The sequence below is a fragment of the Haliaeetus albicilla genome, chromosome 2 (genome assembly GCF_947461875.1).
Source record: "Haliaeetus albicilla chromosome 2, bHalAlb1.1, whole genome shotgun sequence".
Lineage (NCBI taxonomy): Eukaryota > Metazoa > Chordata > Aves > Accipitriformes > Accipitridae > Haliaeetus > Haliaeetus albicilla.
The window spans coordinates 77769414-77778214 of record NC_091484.1 but is presented as its reverse complement, the minus strand read 5'-3'; the positions used below and the strand labels follow the sequence as shown (position 1 = coordinate 77778214).

At 52.3% G+C, this 8801-nt stretch overlaps 1 protein-coding gene across 2 annotated transcripts in view; it reads left to right on the top strand.

Annotated features, from left to right (window-relative positions):
* Positions 1–58: 58 nt before the first annotated feature.
* The window catches only part of GJC2 (gap junction protein gamma 2), a 42016-nt gene continuing 33273 nt past the window's right edge, over positions 59–8801 (top strand). Inside the window, exons 1-3 of one of the 2 annotated variants that reach the window (XM_069778360.1) lie at positions 59–2094; positions 4749–4828; positions 7651–7758. The gene's annotated coding sequence lies outside the window, so the exon portion shown is untranslated. Of the gene's footprint in view, positions 2095–2827; positions 3252–4748; positions 4829–7650; positions 7759–8801 lie in introns of those variants that run through there. The other variant, XM_069778362.1, reaches the window with a different exon arrangement.

The window sequence follows — 8801 nt, the reverse complement described above, 5'->3', positions numbered from 1 at the left end:
GATGCTTTGGAAGCGATTGCACAGCATCCACTGCCGAAGGGCAGAGCTGCTCTGCGAGGCTGTAGAGGAGCTGTCTGGGCAGCTGCAGCCCTGACATGTGGCTTAGGATCCCACTGCGATATTTGTGGAGGTACATGTTATGCCAGCTAATGCCACTCGATAAAAGGGGAGCTACTTAGATTGATGTGACCCCCGTTTCCACCTGCGGACGGAGGGGCGCCCATCTTTACTGGCACCTGATGTCACAAGTGTTGGCATCCTCTCGCTCCCTCTGGTTCCTGCTTTGTTTTGCAGGTCTGGCTGCAGCTCCTCCAGGCATTTCTGATCATCTGTGCCTGCCACCCTCAGACTCTGCGGTGTTGTATTGTGTCGCTGTGGCAGAGCAGCACATCAGCACGGCTCGGCTGCTCTAACCACAGTCTTTGTGAACAGATGGGTTTGTTTAATAAGCTGAGAGGAGAAGGGAATGGTTGCAGGATATGATCTATCCGCTGCCTTTTTTCTGCGGGAAAAGTACTGTGAGCTTCTACTCTGCCATGTCGGCAGCAATCTTGTAATTCACCTGTACTTGTTCCGCTTGAGTTTAGGTGCAGGTAAATTTTTAGAGGCTTTGAGACCTAAAAGTCGAGGGAAAAAAGATTTCCTCCTAAGCTGTGCAGCCTTTTTGGTTGACATGCTTGAGGGCAGCAATAAATCCCTTTTCCTAGGAGGGATTCGTTTGATCTAGCCACTGTCCCTCGTACTGGTCTCTGGCTTGAGATGTGGAGAGCTTTGCTGGACGGGCTGGGAGGATGCTTTGTACTCCTCTTCCCCAGCTTTCTACAGTCTTAATCTTGATACTTTCGTGTAACTTCTGAGCCCTGTGGTCCTTCCAGCAGGTCGTATCCTGAGCCTCCTTGGAGGGGTTGGTTCCTCACTGAGCCCCTTACACTTAAAGCACCCCAGCCTTCACCAGAGGTTTAAGCGTGGGAGAGAGATGAGCAAAGTTGCGTCTGGTACCTCCAGGTGGTTAACCTGGTTTTGGGCTGCAGGGAAGGAATGGTTGCTGCAAACAGTTGTGCGGCACAGGTGCTGGTAGGGTCACTCATCCCAAAGCCTGTTGTCCTGGAGGACGCAGGTGGTTTGCGTTTGATCCTCAAGAAATGGTGAGTCCGGCAGAGCTGCCATCCCACAGGTTGTGGCTTCCAGCCATCTTCCCCCAAAACCAAACCCAGATCAAGCTAGTGTCATGCAGACCATGAATGGCTGGACCATGCAAGGCCTGGCTGTGATATTTTCTCACCAAAACCACGTCTTACGAGGGCGTGGTTGTACCTTACACTCAGCTCTCTTGGGTTTCATCCTCTTTGTATCCAGTCTCTACAGTTTACCCAGCTGCTCTGCTCCAGCACACTTCCAGTACCTCTTGGTCCAGGTTACCTCCTAAATTACTGAGCTCCATCCTCCCTGTCGTTATGGATAGCAGCAAGCAGAACCAGACCTTGGGCCATCAATTTAATGCTTCAGTTGCATTCGGGAGGATGATTTGATGATTATTTTGATTTACCTCTCTTGAGCTGTTTTAAATATATTTTTCCTAGATGAGACTCTGAAATCCCTTCTGTTGTCATGAGTTTCATGTTGCGACGTTCTCGCTTTGGTTTAAAGCACCAGGAAAATGCTCCCCCAAAATTTTCTGGGGGTGTACCTACTTCACAGCCTCCAGCTCTCCCCACCCCTAGAGCGCGAATCGCTGCGGCCAGGTTCTTCTTTTGGTGGCGAGTGATGGACTGTGATTTTTTTTTTTTATTTCCTGAATCGTGGGGTTTTGTTATGTTTTGAGGGACGCATTTGCAATGGGGAAACATCCCCTCTAGATGGCAGAAATGACGGCAGGAAAGCGCAAGGGGACCCACGCTGCGGAGCGACAAAACCCAGAGGTCGAGACACGGTGTTGGCCTCAGTCCGGTGGTCTCCGGCCACCGCGTGGGACCTGCGTGGGACGTCACCAGGTGGAAATGCCCAGCCACTGCCTGCTCAGCCCTCCTGTCAACACCCCGAGAGCTGCGCGGCTACCAGCCCCGAGCCCAGCCTTCGAGCATCCCTCCTGGAGAGGTGAGTGGTACCCGGGAAGGGACGATGCTTCAGCCGTACGGCGTCGCTTGGAAAATGGAAAAACAAAAAGTCGTTTAGATCACTTGCGTCCCCCCTTCCCTGGTGGTAACAGAGAGGGAAGTCCTAAATAACCCACCTTATATCGGGTGACCTGCTTTTAGCGGCTGCCGCTGTGTCTGACGGACCGAAACGGTGAACGCCTGGATGCCTGGCGCTAATGCGAGGTGACGGGGTGGCCGTCGGGAGGGCGATGGGCAGCGGAGGGACGCGGAGCAGGTTTCTGGAGCCGGGCTGGTTGCCGAAAGGCTGATAACAGCTGTCGAGTGTGTCCTGTGAGTCGTTTTCGGCACTGCCCCGTCTCAGTGTTTGGTGTTTCAGAGGGGCCGTGCTGCACGTTGAATCTCGTAGCTGGGTAGGCGAAGGCACCTGTTGAAATGAGTTTTTAATTTCTGCATCTTCAAGAAATAGGACGTCTATTTTATTAATTGCATTTTCAAACATAAATACCTTTCTGGATCTGTGTTTTCAGTACCAGCTCGTTAGGGATGCAGCCATCCCTGCATCCCTGGGGCAGTGAGGACCATGCTGAGCATCGCAGCCCAGATTAGGGTCCTACACAACCGCAAGTGGCGACTGCCAGCAGGGCAGTCCTGGGGGAATCTATTTCCCACCTAGGAGATCTTCCAGGCAGGAAGGCGCTGAACGTGCCAACCAACAGGTTTGGGGCATTTTGGGATGAAGGTGGGCAAGATGAAGGACATGAGGGAGCTAACGCTGTCAAATGTGGGTTTATTTAGCTGTCGCACCAGCCGTTAAAAACCTCGTCACCTGGCCCCATAGGACCACAGGGATGAATTTCTCCCCCTGAGCATGGCTGTGACTCCGGCTGAGATGTTGGTCGCTCCTTCTCAGGGTACACACAAGTGAAAGAAGCGTGCTCCTGGGTTACTTGCGGAAATGTCAGAAAAAGGGATTTTTTTTTTTTTATATGTAGGTATTCACTTTTCCACCAGACTGGGATAAAATTGGACAGATTTCCGCTTTTTTCATCTCTGTGAGATGCTTTGGGAAGCGTGGCAGCACCTCGTCCTACATCCCTGCAGGAGGAGGATGCTGGGGGAGGAAGGCTCATCCGCACGAGAAGGGTGTGTGGGAAGGTATGAGGAGCCACGCCAGAGAGAAAGCTGGGATAAAACCTGCCCCAGGAATTCTGCCTGGCTGGGGCTGAGGGTATTTTGAAGCCGATGCCAAAAAAAATAATAAATCCCCATAGTACTTTAGCTTCAAAGCAATTGCTCTGCAGTCTTCCTCTTGTGTTTTTTTTCTGAATCTGGGCTGATACACCCACCGCTTTTGAGGCAGGAGCTGATTGCTTTTCCCACCCTCCTGCCCATCCAAGGTCTTTGGTGATAGAAATATGAAATTAAATGAAATTCAAGGGGCGAACATGGGGTTGGTGGCTTTAGACGCAGAGGTGACCTCTGCTCTGACCCAATGGTACCGAACTACTGCCTGGGAAAGACATCATGCATGAGGGCAGGCAGTCCCTGAAGCCAGTGCCCAAATCATCCCAGGGGAAGCCAAGAAAGGCTGGGGCCACGCTCCAGGATAGCTTCAAACAGCCAAAATTAGCCCAAAGCCCATCCGCCTGTGGCTCCTTCCAGCACCATGCCCCGCTGCCATGATCCCACGGTCCAGAGACTTGTCCTTGCCGTGGCTTTTCTTGGCATCTCAGTACTTTTGGAAGCAGTCCTGATTTTCAAGCTTCCTTCCATGCGATTGCAAAAAGGCACCGCGGGGCAGAGCTGGCCTGGGAAATAATTGGGCAGCCGGCGTATAAAATAAGCGACAAGGTAAAAAAAGAAGTAGGAATAACCGTGGCTTTCTTGCTTGCTCGCCAGTGTCCGGCTCGGTCTGCCTGCGTGCTTCTGATCGCGAGCGCTGGGATTTAGCATCCCAGGTGCGAAGGTGTGATGGGATGTGTTCACGTTGGTGCGTGGGGATGGTGTGTGATGGGTAGGACTGTGGCTACAGTGACCCGAGTGCTGTCAGAAGTAGTTTTCGGGGGAGAAAAACCTTATTGCAAGCTCCTCGCACGCATTTAGGACCTTTCAGAGAGTTTGTTCAGCCCATCAGTGGGATCAGTGCTGCCTGGCACCAGCACGGCTGAAGGGTCTCAGGCCACCAGTTACCACCATTTCTGGAAAACCTTGGTTTTGTTTTTTTTTCTGCTATATCCACTGCCTGCATTTCCATTGGTATGCAGCAAACCTCTTCTAGGAAATCCTCTGGCAGCCTGCATGACCTCGAACAGGAGCTGAGAGCCATACTGCAGGGGGTTCGGGGTGTCATCCCTCTCCCTGGGGTCACCTCTCCGCAGCAGAGCCACGGGGTGAGACCTGCTGTCCCTCCCCAACCCGCCGTGGTACAAAATCCTCCGGCATCTTGCGAACCACGTGAAGCCAGCTGACTTTACGCTGGAGAGGATGAGGAGCGTACCCGTGGGAGCAGGAGGGAGGTGGGCTCGGTGGGATGGCTTTCCCTGGCCGAAGAATCCAGCCATGCTGTATTGTGGGCTTTTTTTGGGCGGGCTGCATGGGTGATGTGGTCCCTGCCCAGGGATGCTGATGCCTTTTTTTTGTGCTCTCTTACAGGACAGAGAGGTGACCACCACGTGCGGGTTGCTGCTGCCTCACGCTGAGACACCCACCAGCACCACCAACACCGACAACAGGTAGGTCCCGTAAAACCACAACAGCTAATAACCCTCGCTGGGGCTAACTGACCCCAGTGGGACCTGACCCGACCCGTGCTGGCACCCCTCGGCCAAGACATCACTCCTCCAGGGCTTGTTTTCCTTGACCACGCTGCTTCTGGAAAGCAAGTCGCGGGGAAGGATCGAGTTTTCTCTCTAGCACAGGGTATTGGGGAGCATCCCGTCAGTACGTGATGCTCCAAGGTGCTCATAGGAGTCGTGCCATCTCCTGCTCCGTCGGCTCCACGAGGATAAGAGCAGCCCTGGTAGCCGGGATGTGCCCGCCTTGCTGGGCACTGTATTTGGGTCAGCCTCATCGACTGGATGTGCAACTGTGTCATCCCTGGAGAGCGCGGGACGCCGATCCATAAACCTGACGGGCTCTGGATGGGGTGGCATGCGCTGCAAGGAATACTGGCTGGGGCGAAATGACGGCGTCAACACCAGGCTCCCTGTCTCTAGAGCTCAGCCCTGCTCCCGGGCTCCAAAAACGGGCAAAAAATGGGGAATCCAGTATAGGCTCAGCTTTTTCTGACAATAGCAGCTGTGACTTCGCTTCTCCGGGATGTGACTCCAGCCCCATAAACCGCCAGAAGCCATCTGCAATTCAGATTGCGTGCGGCAACTGGTACAACAACTGGTACAACCGGATGCTTGTGAAATCAGGGATGCATCCCCCTCCTGAAGTCTGATTTCTCTCTCCCCAGGCATAAAAGGAGGGAGGAACAGGATGTTTTCCTGGCTTTTACTTTCCCCATCCCAGTTGCCAGAGATGCAAGGAGGTGATAAAAAGAAGGGAGGCAGAAAAAGGCAAAATGCCGGTGCCCAGGTTAAGTTCAAAGAATTTATATATAAATAATCCCATAGAGGGGATTATTTTAGTGAACCCACATGGGGAGGAGACCCCTGGGAGCTGGGACCAACGGGCGCAGGGAAGGACGGGGCGGCTGTCCCTCTGCCATCCACCCTGTGGTGGCCAAGTCCTCGGTCCAGCACTAAGTTGCAGATACTCCCTTGAAGCACCGGGGTTTCTTCTCCTGTTTGCTATCAAGCAGGTCTCATTGATGGAAAGCAAAGTGCTTACGTGGTGGGCATCCAGCCCCTGGGGTGTCCCTGGCTCCCTGATGCAAAGCCAGCACAGAGGTGATGGGGAGTGAGCCCTGCTGGGAAAACTCTCCAAAAAAGCCAAGTACAATGCTCCAGTCCCTCCTGTTACAATCGGCAATGTGCTGACCTGGCTATACTGGGTATAGGATGAGGAAAAAGAGGAGGCTTATAATTTTTCCTGGTTGGAAGTGCAGGATGCTCGAGCTGCATCCCTGCTCGTGGTGGTGGTCCCACAGATGCTTCCCCAGACACAGCGGCGTGGACTGGAGAGAGAAAAGCAACACTCAGATCCAGGTGGAGAGGGGACACTGGTGTCACTGCCCACACCGGTGGGGTAATCTCTCTCCCTGGGGAGCCATGACCGGCATCCGTGGGGTGAGAGAGCTTGTCAGGCTGTTCCCCTGAGCGAGAGGGATGATCACACATGTTTCATCGATTTGGTATCTGATTGCTAATTATTAGGGTAGTTGACCTGTGGAGCCACAACGCCTACAGTCAGCTTGGCCGGCACGAATGTCCTCGTGGCTTCAAACCTGGGCTTAACGTCCCTTCTGCTCCCTCCTCCTGGCCCCAGGCTCCCAAGTGCTGCCCGCAGACTCTGCCAGCATCCCCAGGGAGCAGCTCCACCACAGCAGCTTTTCCACATTTAATTTGGCTTTATTTTTTTTTTTTCCTTTTTTCAGTGCACCACATTTTTTTTCAAGCAATCTGCCCTCCAAAGCATGGGTGCTGCTGTTCCTTGAGGCCATCACACTTCAGCTTCACCCCATCGGCTTTAGGATCTACTCTTAACCTGCAGACACCAGGGCTGGCAGGTAGGAGGAAAAATAAAGCAGACAGCACCGCTGCGATAGCATCTCTGGGCTCTTCCCTCTTTTTACTGCTGAAATCCAACCTGATTGCCCTTTTCTTATCCATCGTGGTCTCAGGGAAGAAATTTCACCAGTCTTGCAGCAGCTCCTTGTGTTTCTAAAGACAGGCGGGTTCTTGCTTCCTGCCTTCTCATCGTCTTGGCTGCAGCAAACGTGCTGCCTCTCCCTGGGTGCCTCTCAGAGGAGTTTGGCTCTGTTTTCTCTCCACCCTCCTATTAACAGTTGCATTATTAATAAGGACGCCCTGCTCAGACCCAGGGCAGCCTCCCCTCGCACATCCCATCCTCCAGCCCTGACCATCTCGGTGGCCACCACCAGACCCTCTCCAGCTCCTCAGCGTGCGCCTCCACTGGATGCAGCATCCAGATGCAAACTCCCTGGAAGGATTCCCTGCAAAACACCACCCAGAGCATCCCTCCGTTTTATCAGCGAGCTGTTAACATCCGATCTCAACCCAATCTTCCCATCACCTTTGTACCCCAGATGTATTTTATCTAAGATCCTATTTCCTTACTCTCTTGTAGGGACCTCACGCCAGGCAATAGCGCAACGGCGTTGGCAAAACTGAGATTTCTCCCGTCCCTAGGTCTGTTATCCTGCCCTAGGAGGAAAACAAAGTCTCCTGGTCCTCTCCATGGGTAGGATGAAGCCTTTTGGGAGCTTGCAGAGGAGCAGAAGCTTCACCCCGTGCCACCGCACGCAGGAGCCGTGGCTCCAGAGGGGACAATGACAGCATTGAGCACGGGCGCTGAAACGCTGCCGTATTGTGCCTGGCAGAGAGATGCCCCGAAATAATCGCCTCCTCCTTGGCTTTGTTTGCAGGGCTGTGGCCAGTCGTGCTGCAGGGCTTTTCCCTCCCCAGAAGGTCTCCGGTTATGTGGTGAAGACCCGCAGCTCAGACTCACCTTTTTTTTTTCCTGGCTGTGAAAGGTACGGCTCGTCTAATCGCCTCCTTACCGAGGTGTAACTCTGGGGGTATCGCTGATCGGGAGAAAATGTGGATTTGGGGACAAAAGGATGCTCTGTTCCTCATCCCGGGGGGGGCATGTCATTCTTTCATTGTTCCTTGTAATATATTTTGTGTATATTATATATAGTATATTTTCTATATGTCACATATATAATATATTTAAAGTCAACATCGAGAGCCATGCAAATTGTCTTACCTCTTTTTATGCCTATAAAATATTTTGTATTAAATACATGCTTAAGCTACAGAAATCCAACTCCACTCGGGGTCTGGGCAATCCCTTAAAGTTTGGATCCAGGGTTTTGCTTGAAACTGTTTTAAACAAGGCTGAATGAGACTCCACTCCGGGTCTGAAACAGGGCGAGGCTGAGGATTTTTTAGAAGTATTTTTAAGGTTGTTTCTAAGCTGGGCACCTACAAAAGGGTTTCCCTAAACAGTTTCTGGTGAGGGTGTTTTCCTTGCCCAAAATCTGCTTGAAAACCTCCAATTTGGGCAGAAGTTTTGGCTTGTGACCATGTCAAGGGCAGCACCAGCTGCAGGAGCAAGGGCTGCAGTGATGCCTCCCTTCTCCCTCTTCCTTCATCCCTGGAGCATCCTACAAGCTAATTCTTCTTGAAAACCCCTTCTGGGAATGCATTCCCCCTGCATGGTCAGCCAGGCTGTTTCCCAGTTTGTTCCTCCCCTAAAGCAGCTGGAGACAAGAAACACACTTGGAAAAATTAAATAAGGGGATGAAAACTTGGCTGCCCCATCCCAGCTGTGCCAGAGAGCAAGGACATTGCTTCTCCTTAAAACCAGGAAAAACAAGTTATTTTGAGTAGTTTCACATGGCGGGGTGCTACTTAAGAAATGCTTAGGGACATGCACTGGGTCCCTGTAGGATTAGGAGATTGAAGAACTACCAGATTGTAAAGGTTTAGAGCCATCTTCATACTGGATTTGTGAAGTTTTGGGGGAGGTTCTTTGACTGTAGCGAGCATAACCTTGCTGATTGGGACTCCT